This window comes from Dermochelys coriacea, chromosome 8 (assembly GCF_009764565.3).
Source record: "Dermochelys coriacea isolate rDerCor1 chromosome 8, rDerCor1.pri.v4, whole genome shotgun sequence".
Taxonomy (NCBI): domain Eukaryota; kingdom Metazoa; phylum Chordata; order Testudines; family Dermochelyidae; genus Dermochelys; species Dermochelys coriacea.
The window spans coordinates 53,464,903-53,491,969 of NC_050075.1; the positions used below are offsets into that span (position 1 = coordinate 53,464,903).

The 27,067-nt window shown below is 47.0% G+C and overlaps 1 long non-coding RNA gene across 1 annotated transcript; it reads right to left on the reverse strand.

Moving 5' to 3' along the window:
• Positions 1–10,152: 10,152 nt before the first annotated feature.
• LOC122455616 lies at positions 10,153–26,014 on the reverse strand. The gene is made up of 3 exons (XR_006273938.1): positions 25,956–26,014; positions 20,650–25,840; positions 10,153–10,206 (listed from the first exon to the last, which is right to left on the reverse strand). It is a non-coding gene; the product is annotated as an uncharacterized LOC122455616 (long non-coding RNA).
• Positions 26,015–27,067: the final 1,053 nt, after the last annotated feature.

Below are 27,067 nucleotides of genomic sequence, written 5' to 3' on the forward strand. Positions count from 1 at the left end.
ACTGTTTTGAGACTTAAAACAAAAAATGCCCTGAAGCCCCCAAGTCCTCTAGCAAAACCATGCAAGGACCAGACTTGGCACATCTAGGGTATTGGACAACCAGGAGAGGGAAAAATCTTGCCTTTGATGGGGAGAAAAAACCTATTGGGGCCCATCTTGCTCTGCTTTCAAAATAAAACACAGACTCTGCATGTTACCTTTAACAATGACAGATTTTCTCCCAACTGTTTTCTGGGTTAAGTACTTTAATCTCAATATAGTTTCACTTTTGTGATACTTGTGTTTTAATATATGGTTCAAACTACACAGGCTGATAGATACAAACTCAATTTTTAATAAACTTTTTTGGGGAGGGGAAACCTTTCACAACTTCTTACATCCAGAAAAAAGGTCCAAGGCCGCCTTTTTCTCTCCCCCCCCCCCCCCACTTTGCCTTATCAGGTCACCTTCAATCAAAGTCTTCAGTCCCCTACTGAAAAGGGCTGCCAACTAGCAGAGGTGGAAAAAAGAACTGAGCTTGGTGGGGAGAAGAGAGCTGGATTCAGGGAGACCTTAATCCTTTAATTTATGACATTTTTGGGGATGTGCCCATGAGAACCCTCTCTTGCTGCTCCCTTCCCGTGGTTTCACTAGGGAAAGTTTTGGGCTGAGAGAGGGTCCTGTTCTTGAGCAGAAGGGTGGATCATAAGATGATAGATGTCTTTCCAGTCAGGATTCTATTCAAATCTTGAATTAGTAGATTTGTCTGCCTACTTCCTGATTCGGCTCTTTGGAAAGCTGTTCCCAAACGGCTTGGAGTGTCTCTAAAATATTGTTCTGTGTAGGCATGGAGCTGTTCCTGCTTAACTCTGTGGATACTCCTACTCTGGAATAAATGTCCACACATGGAGTTAATTAGGAAAAAATCACATCACCCAAGGTCTGGGGGGTTTCTATATTTAAAAGCCAGTCAAGGAAGGAAGGTCGGTCTGATGTTACAGCTGGGCAGAAGGCACTGAATGCCTCTCTACATTGTAGAGAAGCCATAACATCCTTTCAACAGAGTGCTTGGCATTGGTCATATAGCTAATGTCCAAAGAGGAGTTGTGTAATTGGTGTCCAACAAAATAGCTTGGTGGTTGGCAGCATCTGAAATACCAGCACTAAAGGCTATTCTGGTATGTATCACAACTCTGCTTCTGACTGCAGTGAGCCATCCAGTTCACATCTGAATGTGTGATTTCTCCTTTATCAAGTGATGAGTGGTCTCCTTATGGAAAAAGGGCACAATCCAACTTCACAAGCTACCCCCAGAACTATCTCCTGGGTTATACCATGCAACTAACTGACTTCGGTGGGGTTTCATAGATGTGACCGAACACTTGGCTAATCGAAGCACAATTAAATGCATCCACATGTGGGGCAAGGGGCAGCAGCTAACCAGCATTCCCACCAACCAGGATGTGAGTAGGAAGAATAGCTGAACTTATTGGTGTAAGCGAAACAAGACCATGTATTTACAAGTGAAGTTTGTTTCACCAGTGCCTGGAAACAAATGTACCAGGAAGCCTGAGTGCAGCAGAGATTTTGGTTTTTCTGGTAGACATGACCATAAGAGTGGGACATCCTAGTGAAAGAGACTGTTCTTTAGTTATAGCTCTGGAGGGATCGGCTAAACTATAGTTGCTCGTCATGCTATTGGTGCACCTGACTCATGGCTTCACGCTTGAGGCAGTGCTATGTATTTCAGTGAATGTTTCAGTTCAAGGATATTTAAAGACCTTCTCTCTTTCTTCCCCTCTCTCCCTGGGGCGGGGGTGGAGAGGGGAAGAAAAAGAGAACTTAAGCTTCCTGTTACTGCTGGACTTGTGATCTATGCGGCAATGTACAAACTTCTGTAGCAAATCCTTTGCACTTTCCTAAAGCATCAGCCCACTTCTGTGGAAACTGGTGCAAACAATAAGAATAGTGATGGTATAACAAACAGTGGGCCCACATCAAAGAGATATTAAAGACTCACTGAAGCCTCATGGCAAATAGTCCTCTGTATCTAGAAATCACTCTGCATCAGATTTTCTGATACCTTTTATTTTCTTGTTACTTCAGATGCTGGCATATAAAAAGGAACTGTGGCCTAGGTCTTCCAAGTATTTAGGTGCCAAACTCCCAATCTGAGGCTCTGGGCCTGTGTTCCTTAGTTCATCTGTTCTACTGATTCTTCTTCTTGACGCTTGCTTCTGTTGATGGCAATGCATTTAGTTTGCACTAGAGGTGAAGGTGATGGCACAAATAGAATTGAGGCAGGAGAAGAAGAAACATGACTTCTGTGCAAATGCCCATTGTGGAAAGAAGTACATAGGTAAACCAGATGCATATAAAATCTTCCATCACCTGAAAGATAGCAAGAGTCTTATGGAAACTAATTAACAAGGCCTAGAATGATATGACATAATAGTAATATGGCAGAATCCTTGCCTTCCTATAATAGCAATGAACATTGAACTATTAAGAAAAATGAAGACCAGCTAAAGCAGGTTAGAGCCTGAGGGGATCTATGTTCTGTTCTCATCTCTGCATGGACTTGTATGTGACCTTTTCAGCACCCTGTCTGTTTTCCTAGCTGTAGTACTGACCTGACAGGGCAGCTATGAGGTTTAATCAGTGTTTTGTTGTTTTTTTTGTTTTTTTTTTAAAGGCTTTGAGGGCCTGAGTGGAAGGTGCTTTTCAAATCCTTTCACTTTGTATGAGAAGAGGGTGGTAATAACTTTGAAAAGAGCTGGGCTGGAATGGGGTGTGAAGTCATCCTCCTATGGAGGAGATGAATCCTGAGAGAAGGGGGAATGCATTTGCTTTCACCTTTCCTATACTGTAACTGTTAATGAATTATCCACCCCTGGTGTAGGAGCTATTGCTCTAATTACGGATGCCTTTTGGCGAGAGGAAATAATTTAAAAACATTTAATGGTAAGGGAGCATTAATACTGTGAATCATCTCATCCTTTAAAGATAAATATGTATCTCAGCGGATGCCAGCCAGTGTTCCCATCCAAGATAGTGGACAAAACAGGCGTGGGTGGAGGGGAGGTGAAAAGGGACACTGCATTTGGCTTTTAATGTGTGTTCTCCCATTTGGCACACTCCAGGGGTTCCCTGGAAGAATGTGCCCCAAGATGACCCTGCTTACACATCCTTTTTCCTTCCCCAGGGAGCCTAGACTCATTGCTTCAGCATCTCCATGGGACTTGTCTCAGCACTCTGGAATCTAGTGAGCTGCTTGGAGAGAGGAAGAGAAACCTCCAGGAGCTGCATTCTTGATGCAGCCACTCCCTTGCCTAGAGAGCAGCAGCTGGTTGCTGCCCACTTCAGGGAGAGCTGGAGCTGCAGTAACACTTGGGCATTGAGAGGAAAACACTGGAGAGGTTTAAATAGCAGGCTGGTCCCTTAATGGAGAAGGGGAAAAAGCATGTGTGGAGGGGCTTGAAAAAACTCCCTGCATTTTTTTTGTGGGGGGGGGGAGAGGGAAGAGGAACGGCTGATGCTTTATAAAAACCTTCCGTACAACCCCTGTATAGATTCTAAGAGTTGACTGTAGGGGAGGGACCTGATCTCTCCCAGCCCCTTGAAAGCTCTTTCAGGCTTGCCTGACTGTATGATACTGTGTATCCCTCTGATGCTATAGAGTTGTTAGTTAACCTGGGTAGAGGTAAAATTTCCCCTCTCTCAAATATTTACATCCTCATCTTAAGCCCTGTGCTGTTAGGTTAGGATATGTTGTTTGCCTGAAACCACACAGGCAATAGAGCTGGTTAATGCTTTCCCTGCTGGCTCCTGGAGCTTTCTCTAGGGCAGAGAGGAGAGAGCTCTTTTCCTCCCCAGCTTTGGCCTCAGGCTCTTGCTGATGCTCTGAGGGGGACACACAGGCTCATTGGGAAAGAATCTGATGGTACAAGGAGGGTTGCTAATGGAAAGGGAGGGGAAGGTTGGCAGGGAGGGGTAGGGTTTGGTTTGCTGACAGGGCTTTCAGAAGACTAGGGGGAGATTCTCTCTTCTCTGAAGGACATGCACAGACTCTGCAGTCATGGAAATGCTACTGCCAGTCAGAGTACAGGAAGCTCAGCAGTGGGGCCATGAGCATTGGGTGGAAAGAGCCCTGTTTTGGAAGCAGAAGTGGCAGCTGAGCTGGGAGTACCTCACCTTGACATGGCCGTAAGCAGGTGAGATGGCAGACTCTACCTTGGAAGTGTCATCAGCCATTTAGGGGGCCCTGCTGTTTGGGGGGTGAGGGGCCTAGTCCTGGGAGTACTAGTGCTAGACTGAACTGGGCCAGTAAACCCCAGAAGTTGGGGGTCAGATGCAGACCAGCAAGAAGATGTGACCACCATCACTGCAGAGCTAGAAGTAGATAAACTGGCTTGGGGTTGGCAGAGAGAGAATGAAATGACACACTCCTCTGGTTAGCAAATCCAAAAAACTCCATTTGAGTTCTGGGTCTCTTGCTTCACGTTTCAGCTGACCCTCTCTCCTCTCCTATCCAAAGTCTGCAGTGGTGGTGTGGTCTTTTTGTTTTTTGGGGTGGGGTGTGATTTTGTTACTTGTCAGAGAGGGACAACTGTAGACGAGTCTTGGAGCTGTAGTCTGAAACTGTGCTAATGTATTTCCCCAAATAGTAATGCAAACTTCAGGGAGAACGAGGAGGAGGAAAAAGTGCATTCCTTGCCTGAGAAGTCATGGAAAAAAGGACAGTGAATAGATAGCTCGGGGGGGAGGGGGGGAGAGGAAGGGGAGTTTTCCAGGCCTCCCACTTAAAACTAATTCACAGCTTCCAAGATATTTAGTCTCAACATGCATGGGGTGAGTTCAGGGCAGACACACTTGGCCTTAATTTGGAATTTCCTGGCTATTGTCAATCTAGGTCACAACCTGGATCACTTCACTTCCAAACTAGAGGGAGGGAGCTGTTTTGATTTGTGTTTAGGCAGGTGTTTGTTTAAAAAATGTGCAACACCCTTGGGGAAACCAGAACAGCTCCTCCCTTTTCTTTTTGCAAGGTGCCAAGTTCCAATCTGGAGTGAATATTTTTCTACAGCTGTAGTAGAAACTGCAGAAAACGAGTTTTGGAATGGAAAACTGGATGGGTCCCTCCCTGTATAATGGAAATACACAGGGTACTTGCTCTTGTAAAGTTATTGCTCCTGGTCTTCTGCCCCGCCTTGTCTCCATCTTTACAGCTACACATGTGTAGAATAGGTGGCAGGATGGTGTGGGTCTTTCAACAGTGTGAGGGTGGAACAGGATGAGTGCATCCATGCTGCCTAATGCATAGCTAGAACATCTTCCATTTCTACCTCTATCCAAGGCTTGATCAAGAGATGGGTATTCTAGACCCATGCCCAGGGCTCCAGCCCCTGGAGTCATGATAAAGGCAGACTCTCAGCTTTCATTTAAAAACAAAAATCCAGCTGCCATGATGGAGAAAAGCCTGAAAACATGACTTGTGTAGCTTTGGAGGCCCGAGTCTGCAGGTAGCCTGGAACAGTAGCTGTGATGGGGAAATCTGTCCATGTATCTCAATGGGGTGTTACCTCTAAGGCCTGCTAAGGGGGTATGGGGGCTGCCAATGCCACTGCAGCAGGAGCCATATGGACAGCTGGAGAAGCAAGCAGTGGGCCAACCTAAGTTGCTGGAGTGAGTTCTGGGGAGCCCCCCTGGCTGTGCACGCTTGCCTCTTTGCCGGGTGGGGTGGGGGGAAAAGATACCTGCTCCTGTCTAGGGGAGGGGAATGGGTGTGGTGTGGGGAGCTACAGAGGAACCCCAAGTCATGATGAATCTAGGGCACCGGATTTCCTTAACTCAGCCTTGTCTCTACATTGACTGATCTTTATTTTTGAGACAACTAACCCTCTACCCGAACCATTTAACCCTCTCCTTTATGCTGTAGAAATAGCCCTGAGATGCTGCTACGTCTCTCCAGGAGACTTGGCAGCTAGTGCCAGCAGCAAAGGCTGCCTCCCAGCACGGCCAGCTGGTACATTAGTGTCATTTGCCCCTGTGCTGTTTATCGGGGTGCCCTGTAGCACTGGAGAGAATAATAGAATTGTCTTCCTACTGAGTGGAGCTGATTGGAGTCTCCCTATGGGGAAGGTTATAGCTGTGTCATAAGGATTGTAAGTTTCCTCCCCTTCCTATGGACGCAGTAGCATGTTGAGGCTGTGCAGACTTTGGGCTCTTGCCAGCAGTATTAACAATGTAAGAGAAAGGCATGGCTGTCTGTTGTTCACATTCAGTGCTCTGGTTAGGAACCTGTGTGGGTTCCTGGGGAAAAGATTTCCTCCTCCTCCTTCCCTCAGCTGACAGTGTCTGACCTGTGCTGTCGTCTCTGAGGTTGTAGGGGATTAATCCAAGCCTAAGGACAGGTTCAGGTCTCCTAATGCACAGGAGAGCTTTGCATGCAGCAATGGGGAGGAGGACAATGAAGCATTCTATTGCAGCTCAACAAGGCAGCTGAGCCAAGCAGGAGGAAGAAATGCTTCTATAAATTGTTAAAGATGGACCCGAGCCCTAGATTTATTTCCCCACCACTCCAAGTAGTTCTTAATCCACATTGAGATCTGGATCTGAATGTTGGAAATGACTCCTCTCTCTACAAGCTGAGCCCAAACCCTAGAGCTGAACATCTGTGAACAGCCGGGTGTCCAGGATCCAGGGGACTCCAGGCTCTGAAATGTGCAGATTGGGCCCATCTCTAATAGCTCTGCCCAGTATTTCTAGGGTCTGTCACCGTAATTCATAGACTTTAAGGCCAGAAGAGACTGTTTTGTTAGTCTAGTCTGTCTTCTTGCATAACACAGGTCAGAATTTCCCCAGTAATCTCTTCCTCCAGTCCATAACTGCTGTCTTAATATAATACCAGAGTGGTGGGGAGTGCAATCAGTAAGATTCCCAGAGAATTGTTTGTAATGGATTCTGGTCTTTTCCTCTTGTAAGTTCAGCAGCTCTTCCTGGTCCTCTGAGTTTTTTGGTGAGGCATACATTAAAGTTGCATCAACAAAATGACTGATTAATCTCAGAGTGAGAAAACGGTTGTGTAGGAAGAGGGAGGGCGGAGATGCAGATAAGATGAATAGTGAGCAAGGGGAAGCACAAGGCCCTGAACGGAGGGCTGGGAAGAGAGAATAGAAAAGAAAGAGATGTAGAGGCAGATGAAATAGGAGAGGAAGTGTAGCCAGTCAGAGTAAGATGGGAAGAACAGGGCAGAGTATCACTCGCACAGAAATCTGGAGAGCAGCCTGAGACTATTAACAATCAGACACACATAAGGGCAGGAACGAGCAGGCACAGTGAAAGTGGGAAGACTGAGCCAATAGCCCCCCTGCGCCTGAACAGAGTTTGGAATGTGCAATTTGTTTCCCTGCAGCCAGGGACAGTTCCCTCTTCAACTTCCCAGAAATAAGAAGCAACGGCTCATAGGACACCTCCTCTCCTGACCACCTCGTTCCTCCTAGGTTTGAGGGTGTGCTGCAGTTTCCTGCTCCTTCCTTACCACGCAAATAAAAAGCTCCAGACAACAGAGCAAGGCAGGCCAGGGAGAATGCAGACTTCCACACCCCCCTCTCGCAAACTTGCTTCACGTTCAGCAGCCACTGGTGTGGAATTTCACTTGGGAAGAGGGGAGAAAGTGACTGACTTTCTTAGAGGGGAAACCCCCATCAATCTTCAGTTACCAAATACTGGGAACAAATCTTCTTCCTATGCCCTTTAAACCTGTTATCTCCCCGCCGCCCCGCCCCCGGATCTGCCCTTTCTCTAAATGTGTGTTGTCCAGTTTTCTGCCACTGGGCTCCTGCTGATCGCGAGTTACTGTGTTAAGCTTGCTAGTTTCAGGGTGGTGGTGGTCTGCGGACGATGATAGTTCAAAACCCAGTTTAGATAGAAAACTGACATAAGTTTTCTGGTCTCGTCTTCATCCTGAATGGACATGGAGCTGTATCACCAAACCAGATGTAGCATGAGTGTGAGTGATGGTGGTTCTTTCAGGAAATTCCCACCACTGGTTTAGATGGCTGTCCTGGGGATCTAGTAGGAACACTGGGTGCCATTTTTGAAAGTGCCAAAGTGGCTTAGGAGCTGAAGTCCCATTGACTTTCAGTAAACCCGGCCTCTGAAGTGCCTAAGTTCATGTCTGAAAATGGGAATTAGGCTCCCAAGTGACTTGGTCGCTTTTGCCAATGTTTCTCAGTATCTGAGTTCTCTCTCTCAAATGCTCCCTAGCCAGTTGGGGAGTTTCCCTTTAAACTGCCAGGAGTTCGGGGACATATTCCCAGCGCACAATTTCTTCTATCCCTCCCATGGTCTGAGCAAATGCAAAGCAGTCTGTTTATGACTGGAACAGGTTTCAGAGTAGCAGCCGTGTTAGTCTGTATTCGCAAAAAGAAAAGGAGTACTTGTGGCACCTTAGAGACTAACAAATTTATTAGAGCATAAGCTTTCGTGAGCTACAGCTCACTTCATCGGATGCATTTGGTGGAAAAAACAGAGGAGAGATTTATATACACACACACAGAGAACATGAAACAATGGGTTTATCATACACACTGTAAGGAGAGTGATCACTTAAGATAAGCCATCACCAACAGCATGGGGGGGGGGAAGGAGGAAAACCTTTCATGGTGACAAGCAGGTAGGCTAATTCCAGCAGTTAACAAGAATATCAGAGGAACAGTGGGGGGTGGGGTGGGAGGGAGAAATACCATGGGGAAATAGTTTTACTTTGTATAATGACCCATCCATTCCCAGTCTCTATTCAAGCCTAAATTAATTGTATCCAGTTTGCAAATTAATTCCAATTCAGCAGTCTCTCGTTGGAGTCTGTTTTTGAAGCTTTTTTGTTGAAGTATAGCCACTCTTAGGTCTGTGATCGAGTGACCAGAGAGATTGAAGTGTTCTCCAACTGGTTTTTGAATGTTATAATTCTTGACGTCTGATTTGTGTCCATTCATTCTTTTACGTAGAGACTGTCCAGTTTGGCCAATGTACATGGCAGAGGGGCATTGCTGGCACATGATGGCATATATCACATTGGTAGATGCGCAGGTGAACGAGCCTCTGATAGTGTGGCTGATGTGATTAGGCCCTATGATGGTATCCCCTGAATAGATATGTGGACAGAGTTGGCAACGGGCTTTGTTGCAAGGATAGGTTCCTGGGTTAGTGGTTCTGTTGTGTGGTGTGTGGTTGCTGGTGAGTATTTGCTTCAGATTGGGGGGCTGTCTGTAAGCAAGGACTGGTCTGTCTCCCAAGATCTGAGAGAGCGATGGCTCATCCTTCAGGATAGGTTGTAGATCCTTGATGATGCGTTGGAGAGGTTTTAGTTGGGGGCTGAAGGTGATGGCTAGTGGCGTTCTGTTGTTTTCTTTGTTGGGCCTGTCCTGTAGTAGGTGACTTCTGGGTACTCTTCTGGCTCTGTCAATCTGTTTCTTCTCTTCAGCAGGTGGGTATTGTAGTTGTAGGAATGCATGATAGAGATCTTGTAGGTGTTTGTCTCTGTCTGAGGGGTTGGAGCAAATGCGGTTATATCGTAGCGCTTGGCTGTAGACAATGGATCGAGTGGTATGATCTGGATGAAAGCTAGAGGCATGTAGGTAGGAATAGCAGTCAGTAGGTTTCCGATATAGGGTGGTGTTTATGTGACCATCGCTTATTAGCACCGTAGTGTCCAGGAAGTGGATCTCTTGTGTGGACTGGTCCAGGCTGAGGTTGATGATGGGATGGAAATTGTTGAAATCATGGTGGAATTCCTCAAGAGCTTCTTTTCCATGGGTCCAGATGATGAAGATGTCATCAATGTAGCGCAAGTAGAGTAGGGGCATTAGGGGACGAGAGCTGAGGAAGCGTTGTTCTAAGTCAGCCATAAAAATGTTGGCATACTGTGGGGCCATGCGGGTACCCATCGCAGTGCCGCTGATTTGAAGGTATACATTGTCACCAAATGTGAAATAGTTATGGGTCAGGACAAAGTCACAAAGTTCTGCCACCAGGTTAGCCGTGACAGTATCGGGGATACTGTTCCTGACGGCTTGTAGTCCATCTTTGTGTGGAATGTTGGTGTAGAGGGCTTCTACATCCATAGTGGCTAGGATGGTGTTTTTAGGAAGATCACCAATGGACTGTAGTTTCCTCAGGAAATCGGTGGTGTCTCGAAGATAGCTGGGAGTGCTGGTAACGAAGGGCCTGAGGAGGGAGTCTACATAGCCAGACAATCCTGCTGTCAGGGTGCCAATGGCTGAGATGATGGGGCGTCCAGGATTCCCAGGTTTATGGATCTTGGGTAGCAGATAGAATACCCCAGGTCGGGGTTCTAGGGGTGTGTCTGTGCGGATTTGTTCTTGTGCTTTTTCAGGGAGTTTCTTGAGCAAATGCTGTAGTTTCTTTTGGTAACTCTCAGTGGGATCAGAGGGTAATGGCTTGTAGAAAGTGGTGTTGGAGAGCTGCCTAGTAGCCTCTTGTTCATACTCCGACCTATTCATGATGACGACAGCACCTCCTTTGTCAGCCTTTTTGATTATGATGTCAGAGTTGTTTCTGAGGCTATGGATGGCACTGTGTTCTGCATGGCTGAGGTTATGGGGTAAGCGATGCTGCTTTTCCACAATTTCAGCTCGTGCACGTCGGCGGAAGCAGTCTATGTAGAAATCCAGGCTGCTGTTTCGACCTTCAGGAGGAGTCCACCCAGAATCCTTCTTTTTGTAGTGTTGGCAGGAAGGTCTCTGTGGGTTAATATGTTGGTCAGAGGTGTGTTGGAAATATTCCTTGAGTCTGAGACGTCGAAAATAGGATTCTAGGTCACCACAGAACTGTATCATGTTCGTGGGGGTGGAGGGGCAAAAGGAGAGGCCCCGAGATAGGACAGATTCTTCTGCTGGGCTAAGAGTATAGTTGGACAGATTAACAATATTGCTGGGTGGGTTACGGGAACCATTGTTGTGGCCCCTTGTGGCATATAGTAGTTTAGATAGCTTAGTGTCCTTTTTCTTTTGTAGAGAATCAGTGTGTTTTGTAAATGACTTGTCTAGTTTTTGTAAAGTTTCAGGGGATACCATCATAGGGCCTAATCACATCAGCCACACTATCAGAGGCTCGTTCACCTGTGCATCTACCAATGTGATTATGCCATCATGTGCCAGCAATGCCCCTCTGCCATGTACATTGGCCAAACTGGACAGTCTCTACGTAAAAGAATGAATGGACACAAATCAGACGTCAAGAATTATAACATTCAAAAACCAGTTGGAGAACACTTCAATCTCTCTGGTCACTCGATCACAGACCTAAGAGTGGCTATACTTCAACAAAAAAGCTTCAAAAACAGACTCCAACGAGAGACTGCTGAATTGGAATTAATTTGCAAACTGGATACAATTAATTTAGGCTTGAATAGAGACTGGGAATGGATGGGTCATTATACAAAGTAAAACTATTTCCCCATGGTATTTCTCCCTCCCACCCCACCCCCCACTGTTCCTCTGATATTCTTGTTAACTGCTGGAATTAGCCTACCTGCTTGTCACCATGAAAGGTTTTCCTCCTTTCCCCCCCCTGCTGTTGGTGATGGCTTATCTTAAGTGATCACTCTCCTTACAGTGTGTATGATAAACCCATTGTTTCATGTTCTCTGTGTGTGTGTGTGTGTATATAAATCTCTCCTCTGTTTTTTCCACCAAATGCATCCGATGAAGTGAGCTGTAGCTCACGAAAGCTTATGCTCTAATAAATTTGTTAGTCTCTAAGGTGCCACAAGTACTCCTTTTCTTTTTATGACTGGAACAGTAGGGGTTTCTGCTGTTTGTTGACAAAGGCTGTATGGGGACCCAGCCCTGGAGATATTATGGGTGAGGAAGTGGGTGCAGTGGCAGAGATGTTTGGTAACCCAGTACTTGACTAGCAAGTCACTCAAAACTGTAAAAGGAAGAAAACCCCAACTTGTGCAGAGCTCAGGCCTCATTTGCTCTTAGGCCCAGATCCCACTGAAATAAGTTATGAGTCTAAATGACATTGTGGTATTAGTAACTAGAATGTAGTTCTCTTCTGACTTGTTTCAAATCACCACTGTGATTCTCCGATCTCTGCTAAAGTCTTATTTTTGCTGCATAGAAAATGTCTCCTTGTATAACAGCCATAATCCCCCAGCCTAGCTGATACTGATTTACAAATCCTCTACTGCTGTCCGGCAGGTATTTGGTGGTGCATAGATAGTGTAACCCTTCCCCAGGTTGACTGACTTTTTCCATGATCCTTTTCTTTTAACCTTAGGGTAGGTCTACACTGGAAACTTCAAAGCGCTGCCAGGGGAACGCTCCTGCAGCAGCTCTTTGAAGTGCGAGTGTGGTCATGCGTGAGCACTGGGAGAGAGCTCCCACAGTGCCCCTAGTAATCCACCTCCATGAGGGGATTAGCTCCGAGTGCTGGGAGCATAGCTTCCAGCACTTGGAGCCTGTCTACGCTAGCGCTTCAAAGTTAGAGCGCTATAAAATCTAAGTGTAGACATAGCTTTAGATACCTTGCTGCTTTGGTATGTTTCAGTGTATATGGAACTTTGTTCAGAGTGAGGGAAGGGTCCCCTTCAACTTTTTGGAGTTTGGGAACCCTGGGATCCCAGTTCAGGTGTTCCAGGAAACTGTCAGGAGTCAGGGCTTTATCTCCTTGCCATAGTGCACCAGTAACAAGTTTTTCTCTGGTTTTAGTCTGTTTATGGTGCAACTTACTTTTGAGTATACAACTGTGGTATACAGTTGTATACTTAGCCAGTATTCATATAAGCAGCACTGATCTGAGACATGTTGTATGGTTATTGATCTCAAAGGGGAAAGTGTTAAAGCTGTTTATAAACTAACTCTTTCTCTGTCCAACATTAAACAGCAATAGATGGTGTGATAAATGAAGGGGGTGGGGTTCCCTTTTATGGACACCCAGCCAGCCAGTTAGCTATAAAATCCCTGTTTGTAGCTGTTCTCTACTTGCTTTACCTGTAAAGGGTTAAAAAAAGTCCATAGGTAAAAGGAAGGGAGTGGCCACCTGACCAAAAGAACCAATGGGAAGGCTAGAAACTTTTAAAATTGGCGGGGGGGGAGGAAATTTTCCCCTTTGTCTGTCTGTGGTGTTCTCCCAGAGAGCAAAGACAGGGCTGGAACTATGCTGTAAAAAGCTTTGGGACACTTATGGAAATCATCAGATCATACCAAAAAACTACTCATTTAAAACCCCAGAGATGTAAGTAGATCAAGAAATGTCTAGGAAGATGCGATTAGGTTTCTCTCTCATTTCTTTATGGCTTGTGGACTCCTCTGTGCTAATCCCAGGTGCTTTTGTTTCACTTGTAACCTTTAAGCAGGACCTCAAGAAGCTACCTGGATGCTTAATCCCTGTAATTGGGTGGTTTTTTTTTTAAACCTAGCAGAAAGCCTGAATTCCGGATGTATTTTTTCTTTTTGTTTTTTATAAAATTGACTTTTTTTTTAAAAACAGGATTGGATTTTTGTGTCCCTAAGAAGTTTGTGCATGTTGTTTAATTAGCTGGTGGCAACAGCTAATTTCCTTTGTTTTCTTTCTCTGCTATTTCCCGGAGGAGGGGTGAAAAGGCTTGAGGGTACCCCAGAGGAAGGAATTCCCAAGTGTGCCTTCCTGGATTCTAAAAGGGGTTTTTGCACTTGGGGGGTGGCAGCATCTATCCATCCAAGGTCAGAGAAAAACTGTAACCTTGGGAGTTTAATATAAGCCTGGAGTGGCCAGTATTAATTTTCAGAATCCTTGCGGGCCCCCACCTTCTGCACTCAAAGTGCCAGAGTGGGGAATCAGCCTTGACAGATGGGTTGGGGGTTATTTTTGAACAAGCCCTTGCTTTACTCCATTACTTGGCAAACACAAGCATTAATTCAAATTGAAAGCTTATTGATTAAACACAAGAAAGAACAAGATATAAAAAGAAGCATTTATTTTGAAACTGATTGAGTGATTTGCACAGTCAGAGCTTATCAAAGTCGTCTTTTGGAGTCACACTGTCAGTCTCATTTTCAAAACAACCTTTTTTGATGAAAAGGAAAAGGTTAATTTTACTCTGAGGCCTGCTGTGTGCAGAGCTTTCACTTATCGTATTCTTAACAGACAGACACAAGGTGGAAGAGAGAGAGGATAGAAAAGATAGATGAAATGTGGCTTTTGTTGATGTTTTTGGCATACTGGACCGCAGGTTAGTTATGAGAGGATGCTTTGGCTTGGAAGTCAACCACAGCACTTGCTGCTTGGACCCTGGTTAGTTACGATCTGGTCAGGGCTGTCATCTGGTTGGATCCATTCTCCTTAGACAGGGCAGGTTTGGATGAATGTAGGATAGATGATATCAGGATTTGATGGAAAGCGAAGAGAGCGAGAGGATAAGAGAAAAGAAACAGTGGGTCAGGAAATAACACAGTAAGGGAAAGGAATAAAATATTACCTGCCTTTGCGGTGCTTCTAATTGGTCATCCCCACTGGTGGGCTGAAGACTGGATGTCACGGTAATGTGATGACTTCAGCACTCATAGGTGAAAACAAAGTTCCTCTTAGGAAGAAAGTCCTTTAAATGAGTCGAGATGAGTTGCAGAGCTGGGGGGAAGATTTTTTTTTTCTTTTTCCTAAAGCTTTTTTTTTTTTTTTTTTAAAGCCCCCAGAAGGAGTAAAAGTGGGTGGGATATTTGTTCATCAATTAAACCCATTTTTGTAAGGCCAAACTTAGCATAGTTAACTTGCTTCCCACATTTTCTTGTTTACCAACTATAACTTCACCACAGTCCTTGATTTATATCACTATGCCATTTTGTTTAGACTAATACGATTTCTCTGTCTGATTGGTTTTTGCACCTATTACAAACTTCATTATAAACAGCTGGACTTGTTTTTCAAGATTATTGTAACATATCAACTTTCACATCTTTTTAAAATTGATCTTAGGATAACTTTGTAGGTCCAATAATCGCAGCACACATTAGTGTAGATAGGGATCCCGGGCCTCAGTAGTACTGATGTGCTTAACTCCCATTAATTTCAATGGGAATTAGGTGCCTAAATATCTTTGAGGCTCTGGACCCAGGTGCACAGATCCTAGTTCTTGATGCATACTTTGTTTGCTGAGGGCGGTAGTTGTTATGGTTGTCAGGAGCACTTATTTTTGGTCTTTGGACTTAACTCTGTGCTAATTAGAGGCACAAAGTCCAGTAGCTGGAGCAAGGGACTGACCAGAAGTCAGTAGCTGCAAGTTTCACCCCAACTCACTGTGACCTTGGGATCGTCACTTTATTTTCTTCTGTCCCCATTTATCTACCAAATGAGAATAACAATGATTCCCCTTTGCAAAGCACTGTGCGATGTTCTGCTGAAAGGTGCTATGTAAGAGCAAAATGTGGTGATTTTACATTGAGATTGCAGTAGTGCCCAGAGGCCAGCCAGATCAGGGCCCCATTGTACTAGATGATCGTCTCTCCCTATCCCAAAGATTTTATAATCTAAAAGACAAGACATTATAGGTGGACGCAACAAACAAGCAGGCTGGATTGGGAGCGGGAAAGGGGTGCGAGGGAGACAGTATTATAAAAGACTAATAAGGCATTAGCAATTCTTAGCCAATTAGGACCAACTGTCACAATTCACCCCTGCCTGGCCATTAGCCAATTGCAGTTTCTGGAATGCATTGTATGGAAGAGATGAGTTTGGAAGAAGGATTTGAATGAGGATAAGGGGCTGGCTGCGTGGAGTTTGGGTGCTCTTCTCTCTTACGGGAACAGCATGGGATAAAGCGTGAAAGTGCTAGTGGCAGACGGGGGTGATCTGCCAAGGGGAGGGAGGTGTTGCTGGGCCAAGATGATCCCTGCTGTACCTCCGTTACAGTGGAGGGGAATTTGGCCCATTATCCCTAGTCTACGGATGGAGACGCAGATGAGGCTGGGTTAAGTGACTTGGCCAAGGCCATAGTGGGAAGTAGTGTCAGTAAGGAGTAGAGCTTGTGAGTTTCAGACTCTTGTGTCTGGGCACAGACCACACCTCTAAGTCTCTCGCTGCTCTCGTTGGGTTAGTGCCATGACTATGCTGGCCCTGGGAGTGTGTGGGGTTGCTGCTGGAGAGGGCAGGCGGACAGAGATTTGCCAGCTTGTGTGCACATTTTGTATTGCTAGCGGCACCCTGGACCGGACTCTTTTTGCCTCGTTCTCATGCCAGGCAGAAGGGGAGGATTAGGTGGAGCTGGTGGAAATATTATCATGGTGCTAACTCCCTTCCACTTTTGAGAGCTCAGGGCCAGGGCTGAACAGAGGATTTCCTGCATATGCCATGCAGCGCCATGCCCTTCCCTAGCCTGGGCTCTCCATGCAGCCGCCCTTGCTGCTCTGAGCAGCATGCTGACATCAGCCTCGGGCTGTCTTATCCCGAACGTGGGAGTGCAGCCAGACCTGCAGCCAGGGGAGTCACTGGTTGGGTTTATGAGCAGCCCTTGCCTGCCATGTGTTACCAGGGTAACTTGTGTGACAACTGGAGGAGAAAGCAGCCTGCTGCGCTGGCAGGAGGGAGGCAGGCAGAGACAGGGCCTGGGGAAGGAGTAGCTGTTTTGTCTCCATGGTAATGGTGCTGCTATTTTCAATGCAGGCGAGATTCCAATGGCACCCTCCCAGGGTGTAATTCTATCGCAGGCCAGGAGCAAGCGGCTGCGAAGCGAAACATAAACAAGTGACTGTTTCCCTGCTGGGCACAGTGGTGGTGGTGGGGGCTAACACAGCTCAAAAGAGGGGCTGCAGCTGGTGCCCTGATCCTGGGATAGGAGACCCCTTTGTCAGTGGGGTAGGGGAGACTCAGCCCAAGGTGGCTGAGTTGGCTGTGAATATGGCTGGGGTTTTGGTAACTCATGCTGATTCCTTGCTGTCTTTCTAGTGACACGCTTATCCTCATGTTCCTTGAAATTCTCTTTCCATGCTTCTTCCAGGGCTTTCTCCTCTCGGTCCCTTTACTGCTGTAGTATATGGGAGAGGGCAACTACTTTCTTTGTTTAGTCCTTCCAGAACGCTTCCTCCCCCTCTGTCTCATTTCTAGACTCCCCCTTCCCCACAGTCAGCTCCATCTCTTCCCTCTTTCCTGAGCTCCATCTCTTGCCCCCTGCCAGAACGGTCTGTCTCTCAGTGATCACCACTTACTGCAGTGAGAAGAGCACAGAATGCAGAGAGAAAGCAATTAAAGCCACAGCAGGCTAATCTCCCTCATACCATGCCAGCGGCCCATTCCGGGCGGAAAGGGCTGTGCTAGCGAACTAAGCTTCCTAGGGTACATCTGGTGCCTCAGAGGAGGTGGCTGCTGGCCCCCTGGCTCAGCAAGACACTAATGAGAAGAGCTATTCCCCGGCTGCTCTGAGCCCCTGAGGCTGAGCTCTGGCTTGCACTGCTCTGAAGAGCTGCTCTGTGTTCTCCTGTCCCACCTCCTCCACCCAATCATGCTGTTTGTTCAGAAAGGGAATATTTGACCCTGGATGCCCTTGGCCGCAAAGAAGCTGGGAGGAGCTGTGTCTGCAGGAAGGCCCCGCAGAGCAACTCCCGCAGGAAGGGAGGGAGCGAGGGAAGGAAGGAAGGGTCTAGCAGCAGCAAGAGAAGGAGGAGTGGGGAATTTATTTTTCCTTGTGACTGAAAGTCAAACCTCAAACTGGCCTCATGCAGAGCCGAAGTCTAGCCCCAGCTGGCTGCCCACTCGGTAAAAGGCCCTGCAGCCAAGGCTGCTTTAGCCGCTGGCTCTTTAAATGTGGACATGGGTGCAGGGAGGCCCAGGAGTGGCCTGTTTTCATGTGGCCGGTGGAGACTGTGACTGGTCCCAAGTGGAACTGAGTGGCCAGGCCATGCTGAGCCGAGGCACAGCGATGTCTGCAGTGTGATATATTCACAGTGACATCACCTATAGGACAGTTTTCCTTCCTTGTAAGTGTCATGCTCACGCTGGTGAAATTGCTGCTGATGAAAGGGGCCAAATTGAAAGCCCTGCAGCTCCTTGTCCGTAGAGCAAGGGACAGCATGGGCAGCAGCAGCAGCTTCCCCCCCAACCTGCCTCCCTCCTGTTCCAAGTGGAGGGACCTGTTCTAGGGACTGGTTCCCTCTCTGTGCCCCATTGATTCATAGCCCCTTCTGCTGAGAGTGCCAACCAGAGGGCCAATTAGTGCCACGTGGAGTATGGACACCTGTCCATTAGGAATCGGAGTGAGACTAGTTCATTTTACACAGGACAGGAGATACTGACAGATTGTCATATGGTTTTATTCCCAGCCACTAGCTGCCTGGGCTGATATGAGCCTACAGGGCAAAGTTCAGACAGTCTTCCCTGTCTGTCTAAGTCTGGATCTGTTTTCTGTATCCCTTCTCTCTGGCTTTTTTCCCCATCCCTCGCTCTGCATACCTTTCAGCTCAGAATCTGTCAGTATCTCCTGTTTGTGAACTGCTCCCTGCCTCCTTTTTCAAACCCCAGTCATTTGAAAGGGGTACTGAGATTTGTTTCTCTTGCAGTGTGACATTTTGGTTTTGGGATAACTGTCCAGGCTGCTAGGGGTGAGGTCCCAGTCGCTGAGGTCAGTGTTCCAAAAACCTCCAGGCTATTGACTCATTGTTTGTCTCCATTTGTATCTCCTATAGCAGTTCTCTCTCTTGTCACCAGACCTCTGGCTGGCTTGGCTTGCCCACACACACTGATCCAGTGCTTGGAGATCATATACAATTAGGGATGAGGTATCCCACCTAAGAAGCCTTATATTGAGATAGCACTTTCACCCCAAATCATGTCCCAAACAACAAGCGGGGATCCCTTCACAGTCTGTGAAATGCAGCCACCTCTGGGATGGAAGGCAGCAACTATTCAACAGTTTAGGACAGGAAGTTCAAAAGGGATATTGCATCCCATTGAAACTGCAGGGAGAATCCAGAGAGTTGTAAATTACCCATGCTGGCATTTTGTTAGATGTGGTAGTGTGCGTATGGGGAGGGAAAGCCTAACACCTGTACAGTTGAGAAAATTGCTGTGGGACCTTTCATGGTATCTTAACCCTTTTCCTCATTCTCGTTGCAGGAGCCAGGACTGCGGTTTGCAGCACAGTGCACTCTTCCACCATGGATCTGTTCTGACACAGAAGGAAAAGTGCCACCTATTGAATCACCAACACAGCTTCCTGCAGCAGCAGCCTGGGTTTTCTTGAGTGGCCCTTGCCCAATGCGTCTACTGGTGAAGCTTAGCCTGGCTCTGCTTAGCTTGGGTGAGGAGACAGGCCCACAAACAGCGGTGATACCACTGCGGGGCTATCTCCCTTTAATAAGCATTTATACTTCCTTCATACAGTTCTGACCCTTCTGCCCATCAGAGTTGGCAGCAACAAGGGCTGGGTTCAGTATCGGGTTCCATTCCAATAACACAATGCAAAACCGGCTCGAGCCCCCACCCGGTGACCTGGGACAAATATATACCACCCCCGCTGGGTGCCTCTAAGAGGCAATACTTCCCCTCTCACAAGCACAGAGTCTGAGTGTAGCAAAAGCCTTTGTTTCTCTCTGTTATTAAATGTGGCATTATGTTGGGGAAACACCACCAACAGGATTCATAACACAACCCATGAACAAAAACCCCACCGCAAGCAAATTGGGGTGTATCCTTTCCCTTTGGTTCTTGAGTCCAGCAACCCAAAGTCCCAGAAGTCCAACAACCCAAAAGTCTCTGTCCCTGGTCAGGGCAGCCCCAGAGTTCAAAAGTTTATCTGCAGAGTTTCTCCTCCCAACCTAAGTGGAGATGGGGGGGTATTAAGGGGCACCTTACATGGTCCAAAGCTGATTACCCGACCTCTTCATGGGGCTCCGCTCTGCTTCACCAGCTGTCCCATGAATCACTCTGCTCTGCCAGCCATCCTGCAAACGGCTCTGCTCCAAGAGCTGCTCTACTCTGCCAGCCGTCCCACAAACTGCTCTGCAATATATCTTCAGGCTCCCCCATTACTTAACACAACACTCAGTGAGTTTAGCTCTTTTGTGATTTCAGCTTGTAGTAGGGGAGCCTCAGTGCTGATGCACCACTGGCCCAAAGTGAACTCAGCTCAGCAGCTTGTAACTAGATTCCTAATAGAATCAAAATTATCTCTGATATCCACAGTGGAGATAAGAGGAAGTGCAATTAGCATGCAAGGCCCATCCCACCAAGTATTAATACTTGTCCCAAGCCTCTCTCTATTCTTTGGGTTTTGGAATTCATGACCCTTGCCTAGCGAGTGCTGCTTAGTTGATGGTGAGTCCCTCCATCATAACAAAAGGCCAAGTACAGTTCCACTGTCTTTGATTCACATAATCAGGATAACAGTTTATTCCTGTCCCAATAACAGAGAAACTGGGGCTCCTACAGCAGCCAAAGTGACTATCTAGGCAGGAAGAAAAGGAGTACTTGTGGCACCTTAGAGACTAACAAATTTATTAGAGCATAAGCTTTCGTGAGCTACAGCTCACTTCATCGGAAGCATTTGGTGGGGGAAAAAAAAATTTTTTTTTCCACCACATGCATCCGATGAAGTGAGCTGTAGCTCACGAAAGCTTATGCTCTAATAAATTTGTTAGTCTCTAAGGTGCCACAAGTACTCCTTTTCTTTCTGCTTACACAGTTATCTAAGTCTTCTTGAAAGCTTATTTCCATTAGCTGCTGCTGCTGCTGTTGCTGACCTGGGTGGTCTTTGCACATCACAGTTGTTTGTGGGTGTGAATTATGACTCTTGAATTAATGACATTAATTGCCATATATTTTTTTGAGACTAATTCTTGGGCTGTACCTCAAATTGAATGTGTGTTGGTTTGTTTTTTTGTTTTAAATGTGTTTTGTTTTGATTGGACTTGTGGGCCACAGGGTTGTGTGGGAGTGGCATATGTCTCTAGGAATCAGATCATTTCTGTGAGTGTGATTACAAATAGCTGCAAATATCTCGTGCCATTTACTTAATTTCTGCAGTCGGTGGACAGTCCTGCTGCTGTATATTCATGGAAAGCAAACATCAAAGGGGCAGAAATTGCATCCAAGGAGACTTGGTTAAAAACTCCACTAGAGCGTCACAGAATCTCCTCCATCACTGTGTCCCTACAGGCTGCTTTCTGTACAGAGAGATTTTGTGTCCATGTCCTTGGGATCCTTCCCGCATTTTAATCTGTGTTTCCTTTGCCCCTTGGATATTACACATGCTGGAAATGGAGATGTGGAAGCAGCATCTCTCCCCACTCAAAGACCTTTCATTGTGGTAATGGCTCCTCTGAGACGCTGGATAGCCGAGGCACCAACCCTCTCTGTTCACTTCCCCCAGGATGGGTTTGATCCCCATTTCTAGGATACGGCTTCCCCAGCCTGACTGCTGACACTGCTCTTGCCCTGAAGGCCTTTCTTCGTGAGATACCACTGCCTGAGAAGGTTCAAGAGCCACTCTAGCATTTTACCCCTTGGCTTCCCTAGGACAATGCTATGAAGCCTTCGAGTGCAGTGGGATTTACGCACCTGCCAACACACTGGTGAAAGGATTCCTTCTTGGGCTATGGCTTCAAGGCCAAAAAAAGGTGGAGTTTACAGTAGGATAACTAACACCCATTAGCTCATTGTCAAAGCCATGTGGAGACCAGGCAGCTGTAGCTTTTAGTGCACTGTAGTTAGGGTGGTGTTCATACTACAGTCAATTTCATGATTTTCTGGCCCTCATTGTGGATCACTTGTGGTTGGCACTATGGTAACAATTCAGGCCAGTCCTGCCCAGTCTGTGGTGTAATCTTACATCAAATCCACTTGTGAGCTGGGGACGAGAAAGTGGATTTTGAGCTCTCCTAGCTACATGGGGGTAAAATCTGCCCACACATCATCTCTGGTAAGATTTTGCGGTGAGGTAGCTCATGCTCATTAGTTACCTCGCTATGCAAATCCACCTTTTTTGGTAGCGAAGACATCATCTGAGTCTCTTACCTCCCCTCCCCCCCCCCCCCCGGTCTCCGTTGCTGCATGGATTCACACCTCTGAGCACAATGCGCTCAGCTCATCCATGTCCCCACACTAATTTGCATTGGCTGAGAGGCTGTGACATATCGTCCCTGTTTGACGGCCAGGCAGTGACTGTCTGGTCTTTGATTTGAATAACGGTGGAAGAAGACAGATTAGTGCAGAGAGAATACCAGAAGGTATTGCCATGTAGGTCAGAGGTCACAGCAAGACTGAAGGTGCTGTCCAGGATGTGCCAGGGAAGGGAGCAGCTGGCTCAATGGCAGACACTGGGAGGGAAGGGTTGTAAAAATAAATAGTCCCCATAGATAATGAGGTGAAAAAGACACCAATCGATAGACATGGGGACACCAGGCCATGTGATCTCTCCAACTCCTTCTCTAGGGGGAGAGATGTGAGTGTTAAAATACTCAGGTTAAGTGGGCAGCTGTGATCTCGGGGACTGAGCATGGGGCTGGGACACAGGAGATCTGGGCTCTGTTTATAGTTCTGCTATATCGATGCATCTGTGGGATATTGATAAGATGCCTTACTCAACTGAGTAAAGCACTTTGCAATCGATGGCTGATATCTGATTATGTCAGAATTGCAGCTATTTAAAAAAGAAGGCAGTTTCTACCATTCAGGGTTGCACAGAAAAGCTTGAAAAATGGGACACCTTTAAAGGCTTCAGCACCAGAAGACTGATGAAAAAGACCCAAAATACATTTTAAACCTCCCCCGCCCCACCTCATGATTTTTAAGTCAGTCTCATGATTTGGCCAGGCCCCGTCTCCTGTTTTTGGAACACCTGAATCATTGCAGTACTGTATTGCCAGCTGCAGGACAGTCCTGGCCAGTGCATGTTGTGATCTTTCTATGGAATCTGCACTTGAACTGGGGGCCAAGGGGCAGATTTGAACCTTTTGCGAATCTTCCCCATCCCTCTTTTCTCCTGGCCCACAAATGGACGTGTGCCAGGCCCTTCCCAGAGAGGGACAAGGAGCCCATCTGCAGGTTTCCCATGGCTATCTCAGATGCAAGTGTTTGCACAGCATCTGAATCATACCAGGAAGCAGCAGCTGGGGAGCCAGAACTGGATTCTTGACCCCACCTGGAAAGGGCAGTGGGTTTATTTCCTGGTAGGAGAATCTGAGCTGGAATCTTGTCCCCAACTGGAATGAACTCTGGTTAAACCTTGAGCCAGCCCCCCTTTAATCTGCTGCACACAGCTGCGAGGTGGGTGGGGGTGAGGAGGAGGCGAGTGGGTGACAGCTTCTGCTGGCAGCATCAGAGTGTGACTAGAGGGGATGGGGAGAGGGTGCAAAGAGAAGAACAAAGCAGGAATCCAGATGGTACAGACACATCCCCCTGTGGCCTCAGGATAAAATGCAGGCTCCTAGTGCCCAGGAATGGGCAAATTGGCCGCTGTCTCTGCACCTGATGCAGAGCTGCTGAGCCAAAGGTTGATGGCCTGACAGTGGGAGCTGAATTCTCAGGAGTCCTTAGATAGTAGTTGACAGCTGAACACACAGCCATTAGGTCACGTGTATTTTGTACATGTCTCATGCATTTATAACCAGCCTCATGCTCATATGTATACAACAATCCCTTTGTGTGGCTGTCCTCTGCCGCAAGTCTTTTGGTGCCTATTCTGGCTGTAGCGGGGGTGAAGGGGGCAGAGCCCAGAAGATCCAAGTTTCAGCATCTCAGCTGTCCTCTTTTACATTAGGGATGCCTGACATTAGTAATAGCTGCAGGTGTCTTGATGGGATTGGCAATGGACTATAGAGAAGTTCAGCAGCAGCCCAGTTCAGTAGTGGGCAAAAGTCATCAATGCATATGGTTGTTTTATGGCCTGTGGGAATGAGTTGAGAGTCTTGATCCAATTCAGTAAGACACATGACCCCTTCACTGACCAGCAACCAGTAATACCAGCTGAAGCCCTGGCTTCTCAGCAGGGAGATTAATTCTGCCTGGTCCTGAGGAGAGAAAGGTCTTCTAAGGCTTAAAGGTGGTTCCTGTAGGTTTGGTTTGAGTGATGATAGAGAAGCTTGCAGGGCTGCTGCCCATGTTTTATCTGTCCTGTGGCTAAAGAGAGGACTGAGATCTCCAGGGCTGTCAAGCCAGCAATAATAAGATGTCCCATGCCTTCAGAGGTGACCAGGACTACCTGAATGACTCTTCACAACCCTGCCCCATGTCATGCTTTGCTGGCCTCTCTCTCACCCCAGCTTCTCATTAGAAGCTGTTGGATCTGTGGATGACTTCTCCAAACCTTGGGCACTTCCCCAGTAGGGGGATAGGGGAGTTGAGCTTTAGGGGGCATGAATTTAGGTGATAGATCTACTTGTGTTGATGAATGCTGCTGCCATTTGGTTTGGTCCTCCTGTCATCTACCAGGTTCTGTTTTTGGGATTGCACAGTGCATATTCCTCCACAGCTCCCTACTGGCATTGATGTTTTGGATTTGAGATTGCATTTTTGCATTTTTTGCATCTGCAATTTTGCATCTTTCCGGCATTCAAACCTAGTAATTTTTAAGGCACATGCTGCTGCCCCCTGCAGGATCGCTCCTAAAACAAACCCTATATCTCATCTAGCCAAGCAGAGGAGGGAGCCACACAGCAATTCTGGAAAGGTGCCGACAATTAAAGGGGTAAGGTGGTGGGACTGGAAGGGGGAAACCTATCAGGCAGATGTGAACATGACTAAATAAAACATGCACAAGTTGGTTCAAATGTTCCCCTTCTTGGGGCTGATTTGATTGGTGAGTCAGATAATAGAATATTAACCTCAGCCTGAGTTTTCCCAAGCTTATATAGGTTATCCTGCAAGATCACCTTGTTTCTGCCCCTAGTTCACTGGCACAGCGAATCAGGCCTTACCTCTCTCATATCCCAGTGCAATTAACAAGCTGCATCTGTCAATACTTCTTGGCAGAACTTAGAAGTTTTTTGGCAGGCTTCTTATCTTTGCTAGCAGGGTGGGTCACCAGAAGAGCCTTCCTGGGTCATAAATCGTACTACAGTACCTTGGGTTTACGTCCCATCTGAAAGATGGTAACAAAGGTGCTAAGTTCAGGAAGGTGAGAGGCAAATGGGGAGGATGGGAGGAGTGGGTATGAGCCCTACAAGTGGCTGGCATGTTTTTGTTAACAGCCCATGAGGGATTAGCAGCAATTCTCTGACAGAGCAGAGAAGAGTCTCATGTGTCTTTGGTGCCTATGTTTCCTTTGCCTGCATTTGTGGTCAGATCCTCATGTCCTGGTTCCCAAGGCTGCTTACAAGGCAGGGAGTCAAGAAAGTGGCAGGACTGATAGCAGCAGTGCTGAGGACACTACCTGGGAACTGCCCATGGCTCCTCCAAATCCAGATAGTGAGTGTAGAAGCGTACAGGACCAGGATGTGGGTACTGAGCTAGGCTGGGGCTTTCCCACTAACCTCAGAGTTGGTCACCAGGCTGCTAGCTGAGAAATCCCCCATGCTTGGCTCCAGTTGGAGGATTGCTTTCATTTCCCCTGGACTTTCTTCCTGGGAGGTTAGAAAGCTGGGGAATTTTGGTGACTCTGAATTCATGCTCAAACCTTCCCCAGAGCATCTGAATGTCTGCATGAAGGGGCTCTAGCGGAGGGGGATGGGGCAGAATCTGCTTTTCTTGGTGGAAAGGTGGAGTATCCTCAATAAAGGTCTGAAGGAGAATCGCCTTTTGTCACAAGGTATTCCATCTGGGGTCCCTGCCAGAGGACACCTGATTTAATTGCAAAGTACAGACAGATCTTGTCCTCTGAGGGTATTGAGTTGAGCACATATCCTGCACTGATTCACCAAGCCTTAGGGTGCACCTGCAAGGAATGCAAGAAAGAGAAAGCAGAACTGCCAGTCAGTAGGGAATGGCTGCCCCCCTGGGCCGCCTTCTCTCTCCCCCTCATTCTTAAGGAACTGAATTGGGATAGTTACACCAGCTCCTAGTCTGGCTCCTTAGCCTAACTTCAGCTTCAGGGTTGCCCAGTGGAGTTCAGCTGCAGGGGGAAGTACAGCAGCATGACTTTAAAAGGGATGATACCACTTCCTCCTGCAGCTCGCTGGCTCTACAACCTGTCATAATTTCTTGCTATATCATAATCTGACCCCCTCTGTCCTCGCTCCTGTCCCCTCTGCTGGCTGCATGCTGATACCTGTCTGTAAAGGGCTGGTATCCTAAGATAACAACCTGGATGGACCAACTGGAGATGGGTTGTGCTTCGGGTCTTACAAAACCAAAATCAGGAGTGGTTAAAGATCCATCATAGTGAGAACACTGCAGTGTGATGGTAGGAGGTTGGTTTAAAGGTTCTGCTTCCGGCAGTCACTCGTTACACCCGGGAGTCAATAGATATCCAAACAAATGCACTTAAATTTGCCTAGGTGCTGCTGTAATATAAATAACTCAGGTGGCTGGCACAAGCAGATGCAACCCCATTGGCTTCATGTATGGCGGTTAACCTGGACCTGAGGTCATTACCACCAAAACCCCTCTCAGAATGATTTGGATCTCTTTTTAAACACTGAAGAGAATGTAAATGAAAAGCAGTGTAAAGGGGCCAGTCAATTAGTCTCCCTAGAAAATCAGTGAATAGTGACTCAAAAAGCCCACTTGGTAGCAGCTGCCGCTCAAGAAAATGCTGTAGTGCATGGGGAGGGAGGTGCACAGATGACTTATGTCACCGGGAGACCATACTTCTGTATTGGCTTATGAAAAAGGAAGGATGGTCTAGTGGTTAGGGCACTACACTGGGACTCAGAAGCTCTTGGTGCAATTCCTGGTTCCACCACAGCTTCTCTCTGTGACCGTGGGCAGGTCACTTAGTTGTCTGTGCCTCAATCCTTATCTGTACAATGAGGATACTAGCACCTCCCCAAGGAGCTGAGAGATGAAATACATGAGGCTCAGATACTACGGTGATGGAGACCAGATAAGATTGTAGGAGGTAAGCTTGTATGCTTCTTTTTTAGCCTTGGAGAGTGTTGTGCATGAGCCTCTTAGCCACGATGCATTTGCATCCTTCCCTGGGCCAGTTCTGTGCTTGAGA